The 14,445-nt window shown below is 44.9% G+C and overlaps 1 long non-coding RNA gene across 11 annotated transcripts in view; it reads right to left on the bottom strand.

Moving 5' to 3' along the window:
* Positions 1-14,445, bottom strand: part of LOC112927721 (uncharacterized) — a 21,446-nt gene continuing 7,001 nt past the window's right edge. For 9 of the 11 annotated variants that reach the window (XR_003236605.2, XR_012003240.1, XR_003236602.2 and 6 more), the window contains 3 exons: positions 10,538-10,667; positions 8,205-8,321; positions 7,957-8,099 (listed from right to left, as the gene is read on the bottom strand). This is a non-coding gene — a long non-coding RNA (uncharacterized lncRNA). Of the gene's footprint in view, positions 1,382-7,956; positions 8,100-8,204; positions 8,322-10,537; positions 10,668-14,445 lie in introns of those variants that run through there. The other 2 variants (XR_012003246.1, XR_012003245.1) reach the window with 2 other exon arrangements.

A 14,445-nucleotide genomic window follows, 5' to 3' on the forward strand; every position in this document is an offset into this window, starting at 1 on the left:
TTTTTTTTTAAAGATTTTATTTATTTATTCATGAGACACACACACACACACACACACACACACAGAGGCAGAGACACAGGCAGAGGGAAAAGCAGGCTCCATGCAGGGAACTGCATGTCAAGTGCAGGACTTGCAACTCCATGCAAGTCCTGACGTGGGACTTGATCCCGGGTCTCTAGGATCACGCCCTGGGCCGAAGGCAGGCACTTAACCGCTGAGCCACCCAGAGATTCCCACATTTTGAAGATTATTTGGATTTCAGCAGTTTCTACATGCGCTTCTGAGAGTGTGTGTAGACGGTTCTTGGAAATTGGTCACGTGTGTAGATTTGAGTAACCATCACCAAATCAGGATGCAGAATTGTCCATCACCACAAAGAAAGTCCCTGTGTTACTCCTTAATAGTCCAAATCACCCCCCTCCTCAACTGCTGGCAATCACCAGTCTGTCTCCATCACCATAATTTGTCACTTAGAGAATATTATATACATGGAACCATGCAATGTGCAGTCCTTGGAGATTGGCTTTTTGCACTCAGCATAAGGAGCTTGAGCTGGATCCAAGTTGCTCAATGCTTGAGTAGTCTGTTCCTTTTCATTTCTGAGTTGGTATCCCATGGTACGGATGTGCCACCGTGTGTTTAACCACTCCCCTGGTGGAGGACATCCGGATTTTTCCCCCAGGTATTGGCTATTACGAATAAAGCTGTTGTGAATACGCATGTATAGATTTTTATGTGAATATAAGCTTTTATTTCTTTAGGATAAATATTCAGGGGTATAATTGCTGGCTCAGACACTAAGTGTCTGTTTAACTTTACAAGAAGCTGCCAAGCTGTTTTGTGGAGTGGTTGTGCCATTTACCTGTTCACTAGTGATGAACGCGAGTTCCAGTCACTTCACATCCTCACAAGCACTTGATATTGCCGGTAGTTTCTATGTGACCATTCTAGCAAGTGAATAGTGATGTCTCAATGGAGCTTTAGGGTTTTCCTTCCTCGCTCATGGTAATGAACTTTTCCAGTGCCCTTACTTTGAATTCACACATCCTCTCCATCGAAGTGTCTGTTTGGGTCTTTTGCTCATTTTCTACTTCAGTAGTTCTCAGCTGGGCGTGATTTTGAGCCCCCAGGGACATTTGGCAATGTCCGGTGACATTTTTGGTTGTTTGCTTACTGTTGAGTTTAGAGAATTCTTTATTATATTTTGGATACAAGTCCTTTGTCAGGCAGGTGGTTTGCAAACATTTCCTCCTGGTCTGTGGCTTGTTCATTTATCTTTTAATATCACTTATGGTGTCTTTTACCATTCAGAAGTTCATAAGTGTTCATGCGGTTAAGCTGTTAAATTTTTCCTCTTCTGGTTTCTGGTTTTGCTGTCCTGCTAAAACACCACACAAAAATACATTCTCATGCAGACATTGATGACTTACTTTGTACCCTTGACTCTCTGGTCTGCTGAATAAGGTTGAGGTCTACTCTACTTTTTAATAGCTGAGCTCTACTTTTCTTTTTAATATGTTATTTTTAAGCAAACCTGACACCCAGTGTGGGGCTTGCACACACCACCTGAGATCCAGAGCCTTGTGCTCCACCAAATGAGCCAGCCAGGCGGCCCTGAGTTCTACTTTTTAAAATCGATTGGTTATTGTTCCAATATCCATATTGCGTAATCTATTTATCCTTTCTATACTAATTTTAGTTGATAGGGATTTTATGTTTGTTTTGTTTTGTTTTTTAAGTAAGTTATACTTAGCTCAAAGTAGAGCTTGAACTCAACACCTGGAGACCAAGAGATGCATGCTCTACCGACTGAGCCAGCTGGCCGCCCCTTTTTCTATACTAATGTTAAATGTATCTCTATCCTATAAAATACAGTACTAAATTCCCATATGTATGATTTCTGAATGCTCAATTATGTGTCATTGATCAATTACCATATTCTTTTAATTTTTGTAGTTATGTAATTTACTTTTTATGTCTGCTGGGGCATGACTCTCTCATTCTCCTCCTCCTCCTCCTCCTTCTTCTTTTTTAGGCTCCACACCCAACATGGGGCTTGAATTCAAGACCCTGAGATCTAGAGCCACATGATCTGTGGCCTGACCCAGCCAGATGCCTCTATTAGTCTTTTATTCAAGTATTTCTGGACTATTCTTACACAGTTACTTGTCAGATGAATCTTAACAACTCATTTGTCAAGTTCCAAATTAAAACAGACTAGAAACAACAACTAGAATTTTTAAATTATAATCACACTGAGTGTGTAGATCGTTTGGGGGAAAATATTATCTTAAGCAATGTGTCCACCCATTCATGAACCTGATATACTTCTTCAGTAAGGTTTTGTTTAACAACTACCAGTGAATTTTATCATATTTTTTTTTTAATTTTTTTATTTATTTATGATAGTCACAGAGAGAGAGAGAGAGAGGCAGAGACACAGGCGGAGGGAGAAGCAGGCTCCATGCACCGGGAGCCCGACGTGGGACTCGACCCCGGGGCTCCAGGATCGCGCCCTGGGCCAAAGGCAGGCGCCAAACCGCTGCGCCACCCAGGGATCCCAATTTTATCATATTTTTCTTGTAGGTTCTGCACATTTCTCCTTGGATTTAATTCTCAGTAGTGCTTGTTAGCTTTATAGCTTAGTGCTTGTTACTTCTTTGTGTTTGGTGGCCATTCCAAGTTGAGCCTACACAGAGCCCTCAGGGTAGCTGTTCTCAGGGTCTGAGATGCCCTTTCTCCTGGTCTCTTTCACAGCCCACTCATCTCATTCTAGTCTCAGCATACTGTCACTGGCTGGTCACTCTGGCACACCCCCCGATTGTAATGTTCTGCATAGCACTTGTTAATCACTTGATTTTTTTCTTGTTTAGAAAGTAACCTTATGAGAGTAGGACCCAAAAAAAAAACTGTTTTTCTTCTGCATTTCCTGCTTGGGATCCCAGTATGCAGTATGTTCTTTTTTTTTTTATTATTTTTATTTTTATTTATTTATGATAGTCACACACACAGAGAGAGAGAGAGAGAGAGAGGTAGAGACACAGGCAGAGGGAGAAGCAGGCTCCATGCACCGGGAGCCCGACGTGGGACTCGATCCCTGGTCTCCAGGATCACGCCCTGGGCCAAAGGCAGGCGCTAAACCGCTGCGCCACCCAGGGATCCCTTTTTTTTTTTTTTTAAAGATTTTATTTATTTATTCATAAGAGACACAGAGAAAGAGAGAGGCAGAGACACAGGCAGAGGGAGAAGCAGGCTCCATTCAGGGAGCCTGACGTGGGACTCGATCCCCGGTCTCCAGGATCACACCCTGGGCTGAAGGCACCGCTAAGCCACTGAGCCACATGGGCTGCCCCCCAGTATGTTCTTGATAAATATTCATTGAATGAATGAATGACGAGAAAGAGAATCTATGATCTGGCTTCACTTCATCTTCTTTATCCAGAAGCATCTGTTGTCAAGGTTTGATACATATTATTTATTACATTCAATAAGTGTCACGGTACTCCTAGATCACAGAGAGCTTTTATGAGAAGTGTTGAATTTAATCAAAAACTCTTTTGGCATCTACCAAGAAAACTGTGTGATTCTTCTCCTTAAGTCTATTTAAATGTAATTTGCTACGTTGCATCCTGGAATGATGTTAATAATAACAGCCAACTAATATGCAGAATTTACTATATACTGGGGTTGTCCTAAGCACTTTTTGTATTTACTTCTTTTAACTCCTGACAACTGCATGAGATAGGTATATAATAGTGTACATATTTAAAAAAATGAGACAGAGGAGTTAGGTATCTTACCCAAAATCAAACAGGTGAAACTAGATTTGAGCCTTACAGTCTTGTTCTTGAATCTGTGCTATTAACCACAAAGTTAGTCTTTGTCTGTCATGGTCTTCTATTCTTTTACTACTCTCCTGGAACCGATAGGATTATTGAGATTTTGCATCAGTCACAAAAAAGAAATGCTAATATTTAAATTATGTTCTTTAGCCTCATGTAGTTTGGAATCCAAGTAGTTTCATTAGAATAAAATTCAGAATCTTTACACATTTTTCTTTGTTCTAATATAGTTTAAATGATCTGTCTCTTGTAAGTTTGATAGAATTTGCCTGTAAAAACTATCAAGGATTGGCACCTTTTTTCTGTGCAGAGGGAAGTAAATTTTTGATAAACCTTTTCACTTCCTTCTACAGAGTATACATATTCAGCATTTCAGTTAAGGGTCATTTGAGAATAGCAGAAACTACTATAGCCAATTTAAGCATAAAAGGGTTGACTAGGGGGAGTTAATGCTCACAAAATTATAGAAAGTGCTAGAGGGGTGGGCTCTAGATGGAGCTTTCAGGAGCAATTCCCAGATGCTGTAGAACTGCCCACCTCAAGGGAGCTGCTATCATGACCAGAGGACTGGCATCAAGAGGCCAAAGCCAGCCCCAGTGCAGGGTTCAGGTCCACACTGCTTAGCCAGGAGCCTTGCCACCAGTTGGATGCTCTGTGCCTTTCCCCTTGACACCCGTGTAGCTATAAGCTGCTTTGAACTTTTTCTTTTGAAATAATTTTAGATTTACAGAAAAATTGCAAAAATGTTATAGAAAGTTCCCATATACCCTTCATTTAGCCTCCCCGAATAATGACATCTAACATTTGTTAAAAGTGAAAAAAAAACTAACATTGATGCAAAATTATTAACCACAGATTTTATTCTGATTCTACCAGATTTCTCGTTGTCTCTGTTCCAGCATCCAATCCAGGATCCCACGTTGTGTTTAACAACTTTTTTTTTTTATGAAATCATTAATGCCCTTATATGTCCTTTTGAATATATTTTGGCCAAATTCCACAGGTTTTAATGGGTTTGGTCTCATTTTTACATTCTTTTCCTAAGTAGTCTGAATTTTTTATTTTGATTTCCACCCTGATCTGAGTGGCTTAGAAAGTCAAAAATGTTAATTATCCATACAACTCAATTTCAATTTTATACATCTTTTCATTTCCATTCTCTTTTTATTGCATTGTGGTCAGAAAAGCAGGCATGTACTTTTTTCCTTTCTTCCACATTTTTTAAAAATTAAAGAGACAGAGAATAATGTAATTTTAAATTTTTTGAGGGACTGCCATGGTGTTTTCCATAGCGACTACATCACCTTACCTCCCACCAAGAGTGTATAAGGGTTCCTTTTTCTCCACATCCTCACCAACACTTGTGATTTTATGGTTTTTTAAAACAATAACCATTGTGGTTTGAGTTTACATTTCCAGCATTAACTTTTATAGGAGCATTTTTTTTAAGATTTTATTTATTTATTTGACAGAGAAAGAGAGAGAGAACACAAGCAGGGGGAGTGGCAGGCAGTGGGAGGGAGAGAAGCAGGCTCCTCGTTGAGCAGGGAACCCAACGTGGGACTTATCCCAGGACCAGGATCATGACCTGAACCAAAGGCAGATGTTTAGCTGACTGAGCCACTCAGGTGCCCCTATAGGATTATTTTAATAGGTTGACAGTATAAAATTTGGAACAAAATTGATTCTGTTATCTGTTGCCCATCACATAACCCTATATGGTGAAAAGGTTGACAATGTTTGACAAGAGACCAGCGATCCATTTGAGGTGGGATGTGAAAATACAGGAGCCGTAACTTTAGTACCTGGGCTTTGAGTCACACAGACCTAGTCTCCTGCCACATCCTGACTGTGTAACCGAGCAAGCTGCCTCTTCATCAAGCCTTACCTCCCTCATCTATAAAACGGTGACATTGATATTTCAGTAGGATGCGAGAGGCTTCAGTGAAAGAATTTATGGCATCTAGTGCAGTACCTGGCATTTGGTAATCCTCAGTAAATGGTAGCTATTATGAGGATTAGGAGTTTTGTTCTAGGGTGTTCCAAGTCTTCCCCCTCCCCATCCAAAAGCCCCACTGCATTGCCTGATGAGACCCAGGAGAGGTGTCACTATTCTTTCTCTGCTGGTGCCTGATGTGCAGGCCCAGAGAGGTTTATCTGGGCTTGGCCCATGGCTGAGGACAGCAGTGTGGGGAGATTACAGAGGTTAGAGACTGGTACTGCCAGATGGGCAGGTTCAAAACCTGCAGAATCACACTTTGGGTGGGTTAACATAACCCAAAGTGTCAAGAAAGTGTTCCAGGAAGTAGAGGGCCAGGATGCCTGCATTGCACACCCAGCATGGGCCCGATCACTCTGACTTCACTGGTCTCATCTTGTGCAAGTAGATGTCCAAGTCCTTGCAAGGCCCTCAAAGCCCATGGGTCAGCTCCCCACTTGTCTTTCTGGCCTCCAAAGGTATAGGGGGGAAGACATGACCCTGGCAATTTCTTGGCTCTCAACCCATTAGGCATGGGCTAATGCCATCTCAAGCCCTGGGCCAAAGAAGCCCAATTTCAGGCCATTTGCTGGCCATGGGTGGAAAGAGAAGCTCTGATGTCCTGCTGCGTTTGGAGCTTAGGAGAATTAAGTCTGAGATTCAGAAGCACAGAATGGAAAGTGGACTCAGTGCAGAGCCAAGCAGAGCAAAATGAGAAGGGGACATAGAACTCTACTGGTTCCAAGTGATAAGACACTTGAGCAAAAGGGTGTTTATTGATTTAGGGGCCTGAAAAGCCCAGAGTAGCTGTCCCACCCTGCCTGTCCCAACCCCCAGCACCCAGCAGTGCTGTCAGTGTGGCTGGTCACCCTCTACCTCCACCCCATCTCTGGTACCATCATTTGGCCGTGCTCATGCACTCACCCCCTGTTAATTCCCAAGCATCTTCTTACATGCAGCCCCCCTTCCTGCCCTCCTGCCCCTTCTAAGACCAGAGGGTGTGTGTGTGTGAGACCCTCCAGTTCTGTGTTAACAATTCAAGGAGAGGATCCCTGGGTGGCGCAGCGGTTTGGCGCCTGCCTTTGGCCCAGGGCGCGATCCTGGAGATACGGGATCGAATCCCACGTCAGGCTCCCGGTGCACGGAGCCTGCTTCTCCCTCTGCCTATGTCTCTGCCTCTCTCTCTCTCTCTGTGACTATCATAAATAAATAAAAATTAAAAAAAAAACAATTCAAGGAGAGCTAAAGAAACGGTGCAGAAAAGGTCTAAACATTACTTACTGTTAGTTAATTAAAAAAAAAAAATCCTCCCGATATTTAGTTCTTTAAAATCTGAACTTTTTACTTACTTTCTCATAGAGACTGGCAATTACTTTAGGGCCTAACAACAAAAGACATGTCTCTGGAATTTAGACAATATTCCCTTAAAGACATGTACACACACACACACACACACACACACACACTCCTACCCTTTCTGGAGCACCCAGCTCAGGCATCATGTCTAGGAAACCGTCTCTTGTCCTCCTCTCCCCCCTGCACAGGGCTCTGTCCAGCTTGGTTCTTGGATGTGGCCAGGGCTGATTTTCAGAAGCACCAAGGACAGCGGCCGTCCCAGCAGGCTGCACAGAGACCCACCCCCCCCCCAAAGCCATGGGGGCTCTGTTTCCTCCTCCGAAAACTTATCCCTAAGACATACTCCTTGACAAAGGGTTCTGGGAAATGGTGCCTCCTCATCTCCTCCCTGGAGGCCACATCAGTGGATTGAAGACCCAAGACAGTCCGGGAAGAGGGGGCACCGCTGACGGTCGGCAGGGGGCGCGCTCGGCGCCGCGACGGTCACCGGCTCTGGGCCTCCAGGCTGGCCGCAAAAACCCTGGAGGTCGTGGAAGGGGAGGTGGGTGTGGGGGTGGTAACTGGGTGCCTGGCACTGAGGAGGGCACTTGATGGGATGAGCACTGGGTGTTATACTCTATGTTGGCAAATTGAATTTAAATTTTAAAAATGTAAAAAAAATAAAAATGATTATCTTTAAAAAAATGACATAAAGGAAACGCTGCAGGAGGGAGCTCAGGCTTCACGTTCGCCTGAGAGCAATGACACAGTTGTTCGTTATATAGGAGATGCTGGGACACATTTTTATTGCAAAGGAGACATTTTTATTCCAACCAATGGTGATCGATACAGTCCTGCTGAACTCAAACGGAGCAGGATTTTGGACAGGAGCAGCTGTGTGACCCTTGGCAAGTTATTTATATCCTCTCCAGGCCTCAGCTTGCCTATCAGGAGAGATGGCATTTTAGTGTCCTTTGAGCTGCTGACAACTGATTTCTACCCCACCTGATGGTTCCAGAGCCAGAAGATCCCTGAGAAGTCAGTCCTACCTGTCACGGGGACAGTGGCCGGCAAGTGGCTGGTCTTCCAGAAACATCCACTGAACTGATACCAGGTTGGAGCCGGTTACATGTTCTCAGTTCTGTTACCAAATTTTCTCAGGAGCTCTAGGGAATAATTAGGGAAATAATAATTAGGGAATAATTAGGGAAAAAAATAATTAATTTTTTTCATTAATTTTCTGGGGAAAAAATGCATTTCGAATTGTCAACAGTCACCTTTTACAAATGCATTTTTAGCTCACATTCTTTCGAGTGCTTCTTATGTGCTAGACATTATTGTGTGCCAATGGCTTGAGATGCATGATTACCCTTAATTGCATTCACTTCTCACAACAACACAACCATGCAGGAATTATGAATCCCCATGTGATGGATGAGGAATCTGAAGTGCAGTGAGATTAACTAATCTATCTGGAGCTACACAGGTGGTGGAGACCAAACTCATACCTGAGAGTCTTTGTTTGCAAGCATTACTGCCCCCATAAAGCTAGCACTTGAGAACAGACCCCATTTCTGTTTTGACATTGGCTGGGCAGCATGCATGTAGCCAGACATATTTCTGCTCTAGGAGAACAAAAACCTATGAAAAAATAGTTCTGTGCCCCTGTTTGTCTCTGGAGAGGAAAAGGCCATCCTATACCCTTCTGGCCCACTAATCATTGACTCAACAAGTGGTCACTGACGTCCAGGTACTATTCTAGGTGCTGGGAGCAAATGGTAGGGAATAATACAGAAAAAACTCCTGCCCCCAGGAGTTTACATTCTAGCAGGAGGAAAACAGAAGCCAACAATAAACTAATAAGTATATTAAATTGTATATTAGAAGGAGAAAGAGCTATGGAGAGAAAATAGAGCAAAATAAAGAGGGTCTGAAATGTAGGGTGGAGGGTTGATTTAAAATAGGCCTCCCTACAATGATGAAATGGGAAAAAGAGGGATCCGTCCATGTGGATGGATGTGAGTGGTGCAGCTTTCTGAATGAGCGACATAGGTATAGTCAGTGCAAAGGCCCTGGGGTGTGCATGTGTCTGGCATGATTGGGGATGGGCAAGGACAGCAGGGAGGCTGGCAGAGGAATGAGAGGGGGTCATGGAGGTGGTCAGAAATGGCCAGATTCTGGATCTGTAACTGGAAGGCGGAACCAAGGGAACTGCTGATGTTTGAAGGTGTGTTGTGACAGAGAGAAGGAGTCAGGGATGACCCAAAGGTTTTTGGCCTGAGTAACCCGAACAGTAAAGAATCTAGGAAAAGGCTGTAGTGTTAAGAAGAGGCCAGCTGCTCTTCGTTCTGTTTCCCTGCTGCTTCTTGGCCTGAGTGACATGCTTGTGTCACCGTGCGGGAGACAAAGAATCAAGGCAGTCTGGCGGAATTAGTTTATGAGGTCCCAGGATCGGAAAGGAAGTATCTCCTTTTATGCTAATGAAGAAAAACACACGGTGTTTAAGCATTTTATTTTGAAATAATTTTAGACCTATGGAAGGCTTGCCTAGATAGTACAGTGTTTGCATGGGGCACCCGGCTTCCCTTAGTGTCAACGTGTGGCATGACCCCTGTAGGATGCGAAACCAAGACCCTGACTGTGGACGATACTATCAACGGTCCTGCAGACTTGATTCCATGTCCTGAATATTCCCTTATGGTCATTTTTTTGTGACACAGGTCCCTGCCACCTCTCCTCACTGTCTAACCTGAGACAGTTTCTCCGTCTTCTTGTTAACCGCCTGGCACCTCTCTTCTTTACTGTTGGGCACCAGGTCTGGGCACCAGTCTGGGGCGGGTGGCACCTGGAGCTCTGGCCACGGGCCCAGGCAGCCAGCACCACGAGGGGAGCAGCCAACACAGGACTCTTTCCCTGGCCCGGCCCACCGCCCTGGTCCCCTGCTCGCTGCAGCTCTTGGCCTTGGGGACTGCCAATCCTTGGACACCCTGGCCACATCTGATCAACACAGCTTGGGGGGGCACCTGGCTGGCTCAGTTGGTGGAGGGGGTGTGTGGCTCTTGATCTTGGAGTTGTGAGTTCGGGGTGCACGTTGGGTATAGAGATTGCTTTAAAAAATAAATTTAAAAAACCCATCAAACAACAACAAATCAAAATCAGAGCTGGGTCTAGAAGGCAGCAAAAAGCCCCCTTGTGATGCCAGATTCCCCAACAAACACAGATGGCTAAAGAAAAGCTCTCCTGGACTCCACCAAGATCAAAGTGCTCCTGAGGCTGGAGAACACGCAGCTAGTAGGGAGAGACTCCCCTACCCCGCCCCACCTCACCCCCGCGGGGCATCCCCACCCAGAGTTCTGCAACCAGAGGCACCCGGCTGACTCACCCCAGTGCTGGGTTGTAGAGATAAGACCAGGGTGCAGTTGCTGGCACTATTTAAGTCAGGAAGCGTCTGATGGCCCAGTTACCACGGCAACCAAAGTTTGCTTTGAGAATAGCTGGTGCTCAGATCTTATCTGGACAGTGAAGAGACACAGAGATGCATGTCGCCAGGACAGTCAAGGCTCCAGACGCATTCAGATAACTCTCTTCTGCAGTTGGCCACCAGAGCTGGGCATGTGAGGGCCGGGTGATGCACACTGAAGATGGACTGGGATCTTTTTAAGATGCTGGTACAGCCTCAGTCTGCAAGAGAGGCTCCTCAGAGGACAGGGGCACATGCCACATAAGTGCCAGTTGTGCTACTGTCGGCTGGTCTGCTAGTTGGGGTGGCTCACTGGTGGTGGAGGGCACAGCCAGGGGCCAGGACACGCGGGTGTTAGGGGAGCATGGGCTCTGCAGTGGGACCGCCCAAGGCTCTGGCACTGATGAGCTGTGTGACTGTGGGCAAGTGTCCTGGGCTCTCTGAGGGCATTTGGAAGAAGGTGCCAGCTCTTATCTGTCTGCCCTCACACCAAGCTTCCCAGCATCCCATGCCTTCAGAACTCTACTTTCCACGATGCAACTTCTGCTCCTCTTTTATTTTTTTTTAATTTTTTAAAAAGATTTTATTATTTATTCATGAGAATATACAGAGAGGAGAAAGAGAGGCAGAGACACAGGCAGAGGGAGAAGCAGGCTCCACGCAGGGAACCCGACGTAGGACTCGATCCCGGGTCTCCAGGATCATGCTCTGGGCTGAAGGCAGCGCTAAACCACTGAGCCACCCAGGCTGCCCTCTGCTCCTCTTTTAAAACCCAGCTTTGGTGTTTTCCTTGTGATGCCTTCTCGACCACTCTTAGCGTTATTAACTCATGTTAATCCTCCTTCCTCTATATTTTGTACTTGTTATTTCCCAGGTCTCCCTTTATTTTAATTTTTTAACACTATTGTCTCTCCCACTGGTCTCCCAATTCCCTGAGGGTTGGGATTATGGATCATTTGTTTGTTTATCCCCCAGATTTATCATTTTATGTAGAATTACTCGAATATATGTGGGGTATATACTCATTCAAACGGATTGAGTTTCTTTTTTTTTTTTTTTTTTTTTTTTTCGGATTGAGTTTCTTTTCTGAAACTTTTAGTATACGTTTGCTTTTAGCTTAAGGAATCAAAGCATAATTGGATATGTATTCAAATAACTTGAAATGGACTCAAATAACTCTTAATACATCCCTAGTGTTGATGCTTACAAAAACTGGAAATAGATTTTCCCCTTTGTGTGTGAATAAGAGAAAAAAATGAGGGGAATGGAATTGCTTTCAACATTTCACCTGTAAGAAATATATTTCTACGTAGTATATTTCTACGTAGAAGTAGAAATATAAGGATGGCTTGCAGATCTAGTTTCTGGCTCAAACAAAAGAAGGAATTTAAAAATTGAGAAGGCTGGGGTGCCTGAGTGGCTCAGTAGGTTGAGTGTCTGCCTTTGGTTCAGGTCATGATCCCAGGTCCCAGGATCAAGCCCCAGGTTGGGCTCCCTGCTCAGCGGGGAGTCTGCTTCTCCCTCTCCCTCTCTCACTCCCCCGCTTGTGCTCTCTCACTCTCTGTCAAGTAAATAAATAACATCTTTTTTTAAATAGTTGAGACGGTTGATTTGTCTACAAGAATCTTTTACTTTGTATTTCATAGTTCAACAAGCTCACCCAAGGCCTTGGGTGAGAATGCGCTGTTAGGTACAAAGGCAGAAATAAGTTACTAAAAATCTTAGGTGGTTAATATTAACTTCCTTTGCTCGCAGGAATAAGCTATATCATCTGGAACGACTGGGTGAAACTCAGAGGACTTTCAACTAACCTGGGAATTGGCACCATTTCTGGGAAGGGCCAGATGGTAAATATTTTAGGCTTTGCAGGACAAAGGGCTTCTGAGGCAACTACTCAACCTTCAGAATGATGTAAAACCAGAGGAGGGCTGCACATGAACAAATGAGGGCATGGCTGTGTCCAATAAAATTTTATTTACAAAAACAGGTGGACGCTGTTTTGGGCTTGCTGGCTGTAGGTTGCCGACCCCTGAACAAAACAGCCCATCGTCAGGTCTACCTGTCTCTTCTCTTAAACACATCAAACACAGATGAGCAGAGGCCATGTTGACCAAGCTGTAAGGTTATTATGGGGTGCAGTTGTTTTTTTAAGATTTTATTTATTTATTCATGAGAGACACAGAGAGAGGCAGAGTCATAGGCAGAGGGAGAAGCAGGTTCCCTGTGGGGAGCCCGATGGAAGACTTGATCCCAGGATCCCGGGATCCTAACCTGAGCCGAAGGCAGATGCTCAACCCCTGAGCCACCCAGGTGCAGTTTTAAGACAGAGAATCCAGTAAGTGAAAACAACTAAACCTCTCAAGTCTGAATGGTGGTTTCTGATCCAGAAGGATGGCTGGCCTCTTATCCTGGGTAGAGCCCCGCTCCTGCTCTCACAGACCCTTTCCTTACCATCCGCCCCACTGTCTTCAAGATCCGAGGTCTGCTGAGCCCAGAAGGGAGGCTGCTGGCTGTGCTGATCTATGGCAGTGTTGGGACAGCACCGAACTATGCAGAGAAAGCCCCGTGCTGCCCCAACCAGAAGGGCTAACTTTTAATCAATGTGGGGAAATAAAATTTGCTTTCTTTATTACTCAGGGATTTTACGCGGCTTGGTGTATTAGCCAGGGTTCTCTAGAGAGCAGAACCAGTAGGATATGCAGAATGCGGTATATGTAAGAGGAGGCTTACTACGGGGACTGGCTCACACGGTCGTAGGGGCTCAGAAGTCCCACAATCTTCCATCTGCAAACTGGAGACCCCGGAAAGTTGGTTGCATAACTCAGTCTGCACCCGAAGGCCTCAGAACGAGGAGCATCGATGTCCAAGGGCGGGAGGAGATGGGGGTCCCAATGCTAATGTCTTCTGGAAACACTCTCCCAGATGTTCCCAGAAATACTGTTCTACAAGCCATCTGTGCGTCCCCTAGCTCAGTGAAGTTGACGCCTAAAATTGACCATCACAAGTACTATTAAAGTAACTTTTATCAGAAGAAGATTATGGTCAAAGTTTAAAGAACTTCGTTTCGAAGAATGTATTTAAGACAAACCCTCTTACAAAACCTATTTATGCTTAACAACCTCAATGAGATAGACTAGGGTGGTCTTCGGAAACTACCAATCCTACTCTACTCCTCTCCAGAGGCCTATGCACAGCTCACAGAGTCAATGTCCGTTTTTTCACCGTGGGGTGCTGTGGGGCTAGGTTATGCCACGGCAAGAAGCAACCCCCAGCAGAACCGGCTTTTGGCAGCAAATATTTATATTTTTTAATATATTTTTAAGATTTTATTTATTTATTCATGAGAGACACATAGAGAGAGGCAGAGGGAGAAGCAGGCTCCATGCAGGGAGCCCGATGTGGGGATGTGGGCCGATGCAGAGGGGAGAGCATGGCTGAATTGTAGCCTCTACTTGCTCCTTGGTCAGGCACTTTTGTTCAGTAAATCACCTGTAGAACCCGACATGTGGGGCAACGGACTCATTGGGTGAAAGTCCCACAACCCAAGAATACCCTCAGTCCTGAACAAAGAGAAATGGTCAGTCACCTTACCGACATGGGTAGCCCTGGGTACCAGGTTAGTAGCTCCTTAGAGCTCAGTTGTGCAATATTTGGGTATAGCTAAGATAATGAAAAGACCATGAGGACCAGACAGACTTGGGTTTGAGTCCCACCTTTGCTACTTACTGGCTTCAAGACCTTAGGCAAGTCTGCTGCTCCTCTGAGCCTCAGCTTTGCCATCCATAAAACGTAGAAAGGTGGTATCTACCTTATGAGGTTTCTGAAGGGCT

Source organism: Vulpes vulpes, chromosome 8, assembly GCF_048418805.1.
Source record: "Vulpes vulpes isolate BD-2025 chromosome 8, VulVul3, whole genome shotgun sequence".
Taxonomy (NCBI): Eukaryota; Metazoa; Chordata; class Mammalia; order Carnivora; family Canidae; genus Vulpes; species Vulpes vulpes.